The sequence below is a fragment of the Rhinolophus sinicus genome, chromosome 15 (assembly GCF_057876585.1).
Source record: "Rhinolophus sinicus isolate RSI-liver-muscle chromosome 15, RSI-T2T, whole genome shotgun sequence".
In the NCBI taxonomy this organism is placed as follows: Eukaryota; Metazoa; Chordata; class Mammalia; order Chiroptera; family Rhinolophidae; genus Rhinolophus; species Rhinolophus sinicus.
Window position 1 is genome coordinate 95,355,905 of NC_142515.1, and position 9,496 is coordinate 95,365,400.

The window sequence follows — 9,496 nt, forward strand, 5'->3', positions numbered from 1 at the left end:
CTTCTTGTGAGTCTATAGTTATTTTAAAATAAGAGTAAGAAAACATGTTACCAGTCAGGACAGGCTGGTTATATGCTGCTGTAACAAACATCCCCATCATCTAACTGGTTTACATCAGCAAAAGGCAATTTTTTTTTCTTCACACACGAGTTTGTGTTGTGTAGTCACTCAGAGACCCAGGAATATGGAGGCTCTGTCTTGACATGTGCCTCCACGGGTTGCCAAGCTAGGAAAAACTCTCTGGCTCAATCAATAAGGCCACACTAACTTCACTTGGGAACAAAAAAAGAGCAGTCCTTTTTGGATCTAGAAGAACAAGCTTAGTGACTACCACATTGTGCATAGAGAATAATCCCATTTCATAAAAATCTACATAGCTATATATTTTTTAAAGTATACTTAAAAATATATACATATATATCGAGAGAGAGAGAGAAGACTAGAAGAAATACAGGGGCCCGCCCAGTGTCTCAGGCGGTTAGAGCTCCATGATCCTAACTCCGAAGGCTGCCGATTCGATTCCCACATGGGCCAGTGGGCTCTCAACCACAAGGTTGCCAGTTCAATTCCTCAAGTCCCCCAAGGGATGGTGGACTCTGCCCCCTGCAACTAAGATTGAACACGGCACCTTGAGCTGAGCTGCCGCTGAACTCCCGGATCGCTCAGTTGGTTGGAGCGCGTCCTCTCAACCATAGGTTGCCGGTTCGACTCCCGCAAGGGATGGTGGGCTGCGCCCCCTGCAACTAGCAACGGCAACAACCTGGAGCTGAGCTGCGCCCTCCACAACTAAGACTGAAAGGACAACTTGAAGCTGAACAGCACCCTCCACAACTAAGATAGAAAGGACAACAACTTAACTTGGAAAAAAAAAAAGGCCTGGAAGTACACACTGTTCCCCAATAAAGTCCTGTTCCCCTTCCCCAATAAAATCTTTAAAAAAAAAAGAAAGAAAGAAAGAAATACAAACAGCAATCACCTTGAATTCATTGTGGGTGTCTGTCTATTGGTTTCTTCTGAGAAGCTTCTAAGTTTTCTACTTTCTAAGGTTTTTACATTTAAGTACGTGCTATAATTAAACAAAGATAACAATGAAAATAAATGGAATTCAGATCAACCTCAGAGGAATGTTCTAAGTAGGAGATCATGAGACCAAGAATTTGACATTTGAAGTGACATGAGTGGTTTTTTTAGCCCCAGACATGGGTTACTTCAGTTCGGTTTTAATCTAATAGACATTTTATCAAGCAGATTCTTGTTTGCAGATGTCACAAAACGGATTGGGTGGTTTCAGAATCAAAAGGACAATGGGTGCCAGATCTGCAGTCTGGCTCTGGAGTCAGTCTTGGGTGTGAGGATATAATTGGCTGAATCCAGGTCACATGCTCATGTTCTTGTGCAGTGGATGCTGGGAAAGCAAATATCTGGCCTTTGGAAAGTCTAAAGTGGCAGGCAGCTGGCAGATCCCCAAACAACAGTAAAGAGGTTCAGATCCTGAACAAAATAAAGGGGGGGGGCATAGCTCAAAGAGGGGGAGACCAGCTCTGCTACCAACCTGCTCTGTGACCTTGGGCAAACCCCTTCCCTTCCCCATGTCTCAGTTTCTCCATCTATTAAAGTAGGGGATGAACGATTTTTCTCATTCTCCTTAGGAAGACAGACATTTAATATTTTAAGGACACTAAAACCAGTTTACCCAAGGAAAAAAGATGTTCAAACTCTGGCTGTTTTACGTAAGAGGGACACAATTAAACTCAGACTGAATTAACTTCCTGACCTCCATCTCCTAGAGGGACTTTTTCCGTAAGGCAGAGGTTGTAAAACTTATTCTTTGGCAATCTGATGAAAACTAGGACCCCTCTCTCCATAAAAAATTCACATTGCACAAAAGATTTCATTTGGTTTCAGGGCGTTTTAAATGAATAAAAACATCAATTTTCATTCTTTAGGTGATTCTTGAGGTGACTTTATGGAAACCCCCACTGTCTAAAAAGGCTTCTCAAGGAAGTATTGCATTTATCATTCATTCATTCATTGTGTATCGAGCTCCATCTGGGGGTTGGGGGCGCTGTCATGAACAAGAATGAAGTCCCCACCCTCAAGCAGTTCCCATTCTAGTGACCATGTGGATGTACAGGGTGATCGTGGCAGAGCACTGGAGGGACACTCGGGCCACCAGTCATGGAGAGGAGGCTGGTGGGGTGTGGGGGAGGAGGTGATACTTGAGCTGAGCCTTAGAGGATAAGAGTTAGTTTGTCATGTCTGGCAGAAATTCAACCCAAACTGGCTTATGCAAAAAAGGAAATATACTGGCACACGTAACTGAAAAATCCAGGGGGTGCCTTTCAGGCATGGCTGTATCTAGGTGCTCAGATCTAGCCATGAGGTCAGGACTCCCTGCCTTGTCTTTGTTCCTGCCTCTCTGGGGGCTTCCCTCTTGGCAGGCCCTCCGCTAGCGGTGGCAAATGGGATGCCTTCCCCATTGCTCCATCCTCCCTAACCCAGCTATTCCAACAGAAAGACAGCTCCTGTTTCCTAATCTTCTCATTGGCTGGCTTGAGTCACATGCCCATCCATAAATCAATCTCTAAGGTTGGGAGTGATTTTTTTATTTTGTCAGGCCGGGGTCATGTGGCCAGTCCCTTGAGATTGGAAGCAGAGACTGGCTATTCCTTCCCCAAAATATATGAACTGAGAATCAGGGAGAGGTAGTCTCTCCTTCCCCTGTTACGAGAAGTAGGGAGAATGGCTGCTGGGCAGGGAAAATCCCAATATGCCCACTAAGGTTAGATGAGAGGCATAGAAAGAAAAACATTCTGAGAGAAGAAACAGCATGAACAAAGTCAGAGTGTGCAGTGCCTAATGTTCAGGCTGAGAGATGAGATCTCAATGCCAGGATGAGGCGTCTGGAATCTCCACAACGACAATAATAGTAAGACCAGCTAGGGGCGGCCCGATGGCTCAGTCAGTTAGAGCGCGAGCTCTGAACAACAGGGTTGCCAGTTCAATTCCCATATGGGATGGTGGGCTGCGCCCCCTGCAACTAGATTGAAAGACAACCACTTGGAGCTGATGGGTCTTGGAGAAACACACTGTTCCCCAACATTCCCCAATAAAAAAAATAAAATATATATATATATTTAATAATAATAAGACCAGCTAATACCATTAACACATTTGACCCAAATGTTAGTCCTAACAAGTGAGGGTGATCCTCATCCCCATTTAATGAAGGAGGAAATAAAAGCACAGAAGAGTCAAGTATTTGCCCAAGGTCACACAGGAAGTCTCAGAGGTATGTGCTCACCATGGTTCTTTACGGATAAAAATCAAGGCAAAGTTAAAACACTGTTTCCAAAGATCCCTGAAGCGCAGTTACCTCAAACCTTTCAGATCAGTTAGGATTGCGTTCAGCTGCATGTAATAGAACAGCTGACTTAAATAACTTGGGACTTATTATTATTTGCAAATAACATGGCAGGCAGTCCCGGCTCTGTGTGCTCTTAGTATTCTCAGAGTATGACTTTCACCTCCATGCGGTTGAGACAGCAGCTTCACTTCCAGGCACCAATGTAACATCCAGGCCGGAGGAGAGGAATACCAGGGGCCGAGAGCCAACAGTCAAGGATTGTATTTTTAACAGGGCAGAGATTTCCACCTGCTTCATTGGTTAGATCTGGGTCTCAGGACCACCGGCTGTGGCAAGGGAGTCTGGGAAAGTATTTTTAACTGGGTACATTATAGGCTGAAACAGAACTGGGATTCTATAAATAAAAAAGAAAAGGAATGTCAAATGGTGTAGCTGCTGCAGAAAACAGTGTGAAGTTTCCACAAACAATTAAAAATAGAATTACCATATGATCCAGCAATCCCACTTCTGAATGTATACCCGGAAGAACTGGAAACGGACTCACAGAGATGTCTGCCCACCCATGTTGATAGCATTATTCAACCCAAGTGTCCACTGATAGATAAATGGCTAAACAAAACGTGGTGTATCAATACAGTGCAATATTATTCAGCTTTAAAAAAAAAAAAGAAATTCTGACACCTGTTACAATATGGATGAATCTTGAGGATATTAAGCTAAGTGAAATAAGCCATAAGCCAGACACAAAAGGACAAATACCGTGATTCCCCTTATATGAGGTCCCCAGAGGAGTCAGATTCATAGAGACAGGCAGCAGATGGTGGAGCCAGGGCCTGGGGGAGGGGAGTGAGTGAAGGGAAAATGAGAAAGTTCTGGAGATGGATGGTGGGGATGGTGACACAACAGTGTGAATGTGCTTATTACCACAGACCTGGACACTTAAAATGGTTAAGGTGGTAAATTTTATGTTGTGTGTATTTTATAATTATTAATTAATTCTTTAAATTTGGGGGGAAAAAGGAGAGCGCTCTAGCTGCCGGCAGCCTGCAGACAGGTGTGACGTCTCTACCTAACCTAAGATCAAGAGTTGCATCAATTCAACCCCAGAGAAAAGAGCCCTGGATTCCAGGCGGACAACAAATGGCCCAGACGTCCTCAGGTGCAGAATGAGAAGAGCCAGCACAGGGCTGCAAGTCCCTTTCAGAAATTTCTGATGGGCTTTGTTTATCTCCCTGGATTCCCATGGGTTCCTGGCAGCAGGGTGAGGGTGGCCTGAAAGAGAGTTCTGGGAGGCTTCGCTGCCCTTGACCCTGAGGCCTCTGCTTGCGATGGCTGATGGCTGACGTAGGAAGCTGAGAGCCAAGGTCGTACATGTGGCTTGCGGGAGCTTTGACAGAAGGGTGTTTTTTCCCCTCTTTTCTTTCTTCCCTTCCTTTTTTCCTCCCTCCCTCCCTTCCTTCATTTCTTTCTTTCTCTTTTCCTCCCTTTCCTTCTTTTCTTTCTATTTCTTTATGTTCTTCTTTTTCTTTCTTTTTCTATTTTTAATTGTGGCAAAATACACATAATGATAAAAACTACCATTTTAGCCCCTTTTAAGCGTCCAGATCAGTGGCATTCAGCACATTCACACTGTTAGGCAGCCATCCCCACCATCCGTCTCCAGAACTTTCTCATCTTCCCTTCACTCACTCCCCTCCCCCAGGCCCTGGCCCCACCACCTACTTCCTGTCTTTATGAGTCTGACTTCTCTAGGGACCTCCTGTAAGTGCAAGCACTTGTCTTTTTGTGGCTGGTTTATTTCATTTTTTTCTTAATCACACAAGTAATAAATTATACATGAAAATGTCACATCCTTGTGAGACATCAAACATCATAGAAGGATATGGAATGAAAAGCACCCTTTCCCACTCACCTTCTCAGATTGGAACTCAGGGCTATGCGCTTCCCAAGGGTGTAACCACTTTCTACCCAGACAGCTGACGTGCATGCAGTCTTGACTGGAGTCAGGACCTTCATCCCACCTTCACTCCTGCCTACATCTGTGTCTCGACCTTCTTTCTTCAGCAGCCAGGGAAACTCACATACATAAGTCTGTTCCCAACAACCATAGGGAGATGCACGCCCAGCTCTGCCATCCAGGGGGATCTGTGCCTGGGAAGCCTTGTAGCCAGGACTTTGCAGACCAACAACAAACTGCTGGCAAATGAAAACCTGATTTGGCCTTTGGGACCCCCTGTGGCATCTCAGCCAAAATGTAAACAGAATCTGACCATCGCTAACCTTCATGGCCCCACCTGGGTCCAGCCCTGTCTGTCATCACTCACCTGGACCAGTGCAGTCACCTCCTCCCTGACTTCCCAACTCCCACCCTGGACCCCTTTGCTCCCCAAAGCAAACAAAGGGACTCAGGTCCCATCCCTCCTCTGCTCAGAATCCTCCATGGCTCCCACCTTACTTGGGGCAAAAGCATCCTCCCTGCCACCCACAAGGCAGTGCACAACCTGCCCCTGTCACACCTTGCCCTCGCCTTCCCCCACTCACTCCATCCAGCCACGGTGGCCTCCCTACAGCTGCAATGTGTTAACCTCAGTCCCTCAGGTGCCTTGCACCTGCCCTTCCCTCGGCCCATGATGCTTTTCCCTCAGCCAGGTCCATTTTGTTCTCCAGGTCTCACCTTCAATGTCTCCATCCTCAGACAGCCCACCTTTCCTTTCCGCCATCTAAGGTCAGCCCAGTGGCATGAGGGACGATACTAATATTCTCTACCTTGCTCCAGGTGGTGGCTACACAGCTGTAATTATTTAAAACAAGTCTCTGGAGCTGAACACCTGAGGTTTGTGCACTTTATTGTACGTATGTTATGTCTCAATTAAAAAGTAATAAAAATAGGCACCTCCCACACCAATCACTCCTCCTCATGTTACCATGAATTTGGTTACCAAAATCCTCTTGCTGAAGTGTCTCCTGCCTTTCTCCCCAACTGGAACATCAGCTCCACGTGCAGTGGGATCCTTGTCTAGTTTCAGCTGTGTCCTCAGCACCTAGAATGTTCGTTCCTGAAACAGAGTAGATACTCAGGAAAAGTTTGTTGAATGAGGGATAAATAAGAAGAAACAGAGACCCAGAAAAGGGAAGTGATTTGTCCAAGGTCACAGAGGTGCATTAATCGAGATGGAACGCTGATTCTTCCCACTTCTGGTCAGACTTCCCATACCTCCGAAGCTTTCCAGGGTCTTCCAGATCATTCCAGATATTTCAAAACCATACAGGAAACTCTCCACCTGGGAGCAGCTGTAAGCAATGCACTCCACATGGATGTAATCCATAAGCCATGACAAAGCCAGGACCATTCATGACCAAGCTTTTCATTTCAGGGATCATGGGGATTAATAACCAGCCCGTGACTTAAATATAAAGTACAACGTAAGAGGTGTGAACTTCCCCCTCTTTCCTGTTCTCCCTGCCCCGCCTCAACTCTCACCCAGGCCTCCTGTCACTCTCCCTTCCTCTTCCCATGACCTAATTACTAGGCCATCTGCCCAATTTACCACTTCGATCCTGCCACTCCCAGCCTTGATGACCTCAAAGCATTCTCACTAACCCTAAAATAGTTTCCGCATTCAAGAGGCATGCCAAGGCCTCCTGTGTCACCCCAATTTTATTTGCACCTCCTTCAATTCCACGAAGCACGCACCCTGCCCTTCAGCTAAACTCTCCCATCCTCACCTCAGTATCTCTCCTGTCTGCGAATATCCTGTCCATCGCTGGCCGGATTTGAAACCCACCTTCTCCTCCAGAATATTCTTTAGGAGAAAGCTGGGGTTGCTGAATGGGTGCTACACTTTTATAGAAGAAAAAAGGAGGGGGTTCCAACATGCTTACTTCCTTATAAATCCTTAAAATGTTTCTAGAAGGATACACTTGAAACTGGAGCTGACCCACTTGTCAGAGGGGAGGGTGATGATGGTTGGAGAGCAAAGGGGTTTTTCACTATATTCACCTTTTGGACTTTTTAACCTTTTTTTTTTTTTTTTTTTTTTTAATAGACTTTATTTTTAGACCAGTTTTAGGTTCAGAGCAAAATTGTATGGAAAGTTACAGAGATTTCCTATATACAGTAGTGCCCCCTTATCCGTGGTTTTGCTTTCCTCAGTTTCAATTACCAGCAGCCAACTATGGACTGAAAATATTAAATGAAAAATTCCAGAAATAATCAATTTATACCTTTTATGTTGTACACCGTTCTGAGTAGCGTGATGAAATCTGGCACCGACCTGCTCCATCCAGCTCAGAACGTGAATCACCCCTCTGTCCAGCGTGTCTGTGCAGTATATGCTCCCCGCCAGTTAGTCCCTTCGCAGGTGTATTGGTTCTCAGATTGACTGTCACGGTATCACAGTGCTTGTGTTCAAGTGACTCTTACTTTTCTTAATAATGGCCTCAAAGTGCAAGAGTAGTGATGCTGGCAATTCAGATATGTTAAAGTACTTCCTTTAAGTGAAAAGGTGAGTGTTCTTTTTTTTTTTTATTATTGGGGAAGAGGAACAGTATTTTATTGGGGGAAGAGTGTGTACTTCCAGGCCTTTTTTTTTTCCAAGTCAAGTTGTCCTTTCAGTCTTAGTTGTGGAGGGCACAGCTCAGCTCCAGGTCCAGTTGCCATCGCCAGTTGCAGGGGGCGCTGCCCACCATCCCTTGCGGGACTCGAGGAGTTGAACGGGCAACCTTGTGGTTGAGAGCCCACTGGCCCATGTGGGAATCGAACCGGCAGCCTTTGGTGTTAGGAGCACGGAGCTCTAACCGCCTAAGCCACAGGGCAGGCCCAAGGTGAGTGTTCTTGACTTAATAAAAAAAAAGAAAAGGGTGGCCAGTTAGCTCAGTTGGTTAGAGCGTGTTGCTAATAACACCAAGGTTGCCGGTTTGATTTCCGCATGGGCCACTGTGAGCTGTGCACTCCTAGGAAGGAAGAAAGGAAGGAAGGGAGGGAGGGAAGAAGGGAAAGAGGGAGGAAGGAAGGAAGGAAAGGAAAAAAAAAGAAATCAGATGCTGAGGTTGCTAAGAGCTACGGTAAGAATGAATCTTCTGTTCATGAAATTGTGAGGAAGGAAACAGAAATTTCCTTCCTCAAACTGCAAACGATCTCATCTTAGCAATATTAACCCTTCCAATCCATGAACTCAGCATGTCTTTCCATTTATTTATGTCTTGTTTTCTTTCTTTCAGCAACATATTTTAGTTTTCAGTGTACAAGTCTTTCACCTTCTTGGTTAAATTTATTCCTAAAAATTTTTTTTCTTTTTGGTGCTATTATAATTGGAATTGTCTTCTTAATTTCCTTTTTGAATTGTTCTTTGGTAGTGTGTGAAATGCAACTGTTTTTCACATGCTACAACTTTGTTGAATTTGCATATTATCATGTTTCCCCGAAAATAAGACCTAGCCAGACAATCAGCTCTAATGCATCTTTTGGAGCAAAAATTAATATAAGACCATGTCTTATTTTACTTTAATATAAGACCAGGTCATATAATATAATATAAGACTCGGTCTTATATTAATTTTTGCTCCAAAAGACACATTAGACTGATTGTCTGGCTAGGTCTTATTTTCAGGGAAACGGGCTAGTTCTAACAGTTGCGTGTGTGTGTGTGTCTGTGTGTGTGTGTGTGTGTGTGTGTGTGTGTGTGTGTGTGTAGACTCTTTTAGGGTTTTCTACACATACAACTTCTACTTCTTTTCTACCTCTTCCTTTTCCATTTGGATGTCTTTTTTTTTTCTTTCCTTTTTGGCCTAATTATAGTATCTAGAACTTCCAATACTACGTTGTTGAATAGAAGTAATGAAAGCGGCATCCTTGTCTTTTTTCTGATCTGAAAAAAAATCTTTTTGCTTTTGAACCATGGGAATGTTTTCAACTCTTCAAACTAAATGCAAATATCCTTTTCCTCTAGTACCCTTCCACTTCTTGTACTAGAATTGGCCTCTGCATTCTCAGGCACTGCGTGGCCTTGTGTTTATAGGTACATCCTGCCTTGCTCTCTCTCCTGAAGTCCTTGAGGACAAGGTGGTATCTTGGTCAGTGTGGGGACAGAGCCAGGAGTGCAGTTTCCAGGCTCTCGGCCTCACGTGGAA

At 44.7% G+C, this 9,496-nt stretch overlaps 1 long non-coding RNA gene across 1 annotated transcript; it reads right to left on the reverse strand.

The window, feature by feature from the left end:
* Positions 1 to 977: 977 nt before the first annotated feature.
* On the reverse strand, positions 978 to 6,810 carry LOC141572816 (uncharacterized). Its single transcript, XR_012498306.2, has 3 exons — positions 6,582 to 6,810; positions 6,307 to 6,423; positions 978 to 3,761 (listed from the first exon to the last, which is right to left on the reverse strand). It is a non-coding gene; the product is annotated as an uncharacterized LOC141572816 (long non-coding RNA).
* Between the last annotated feature and the right edge of the window lie 2,686 nt (positions 6,811 to 9,496).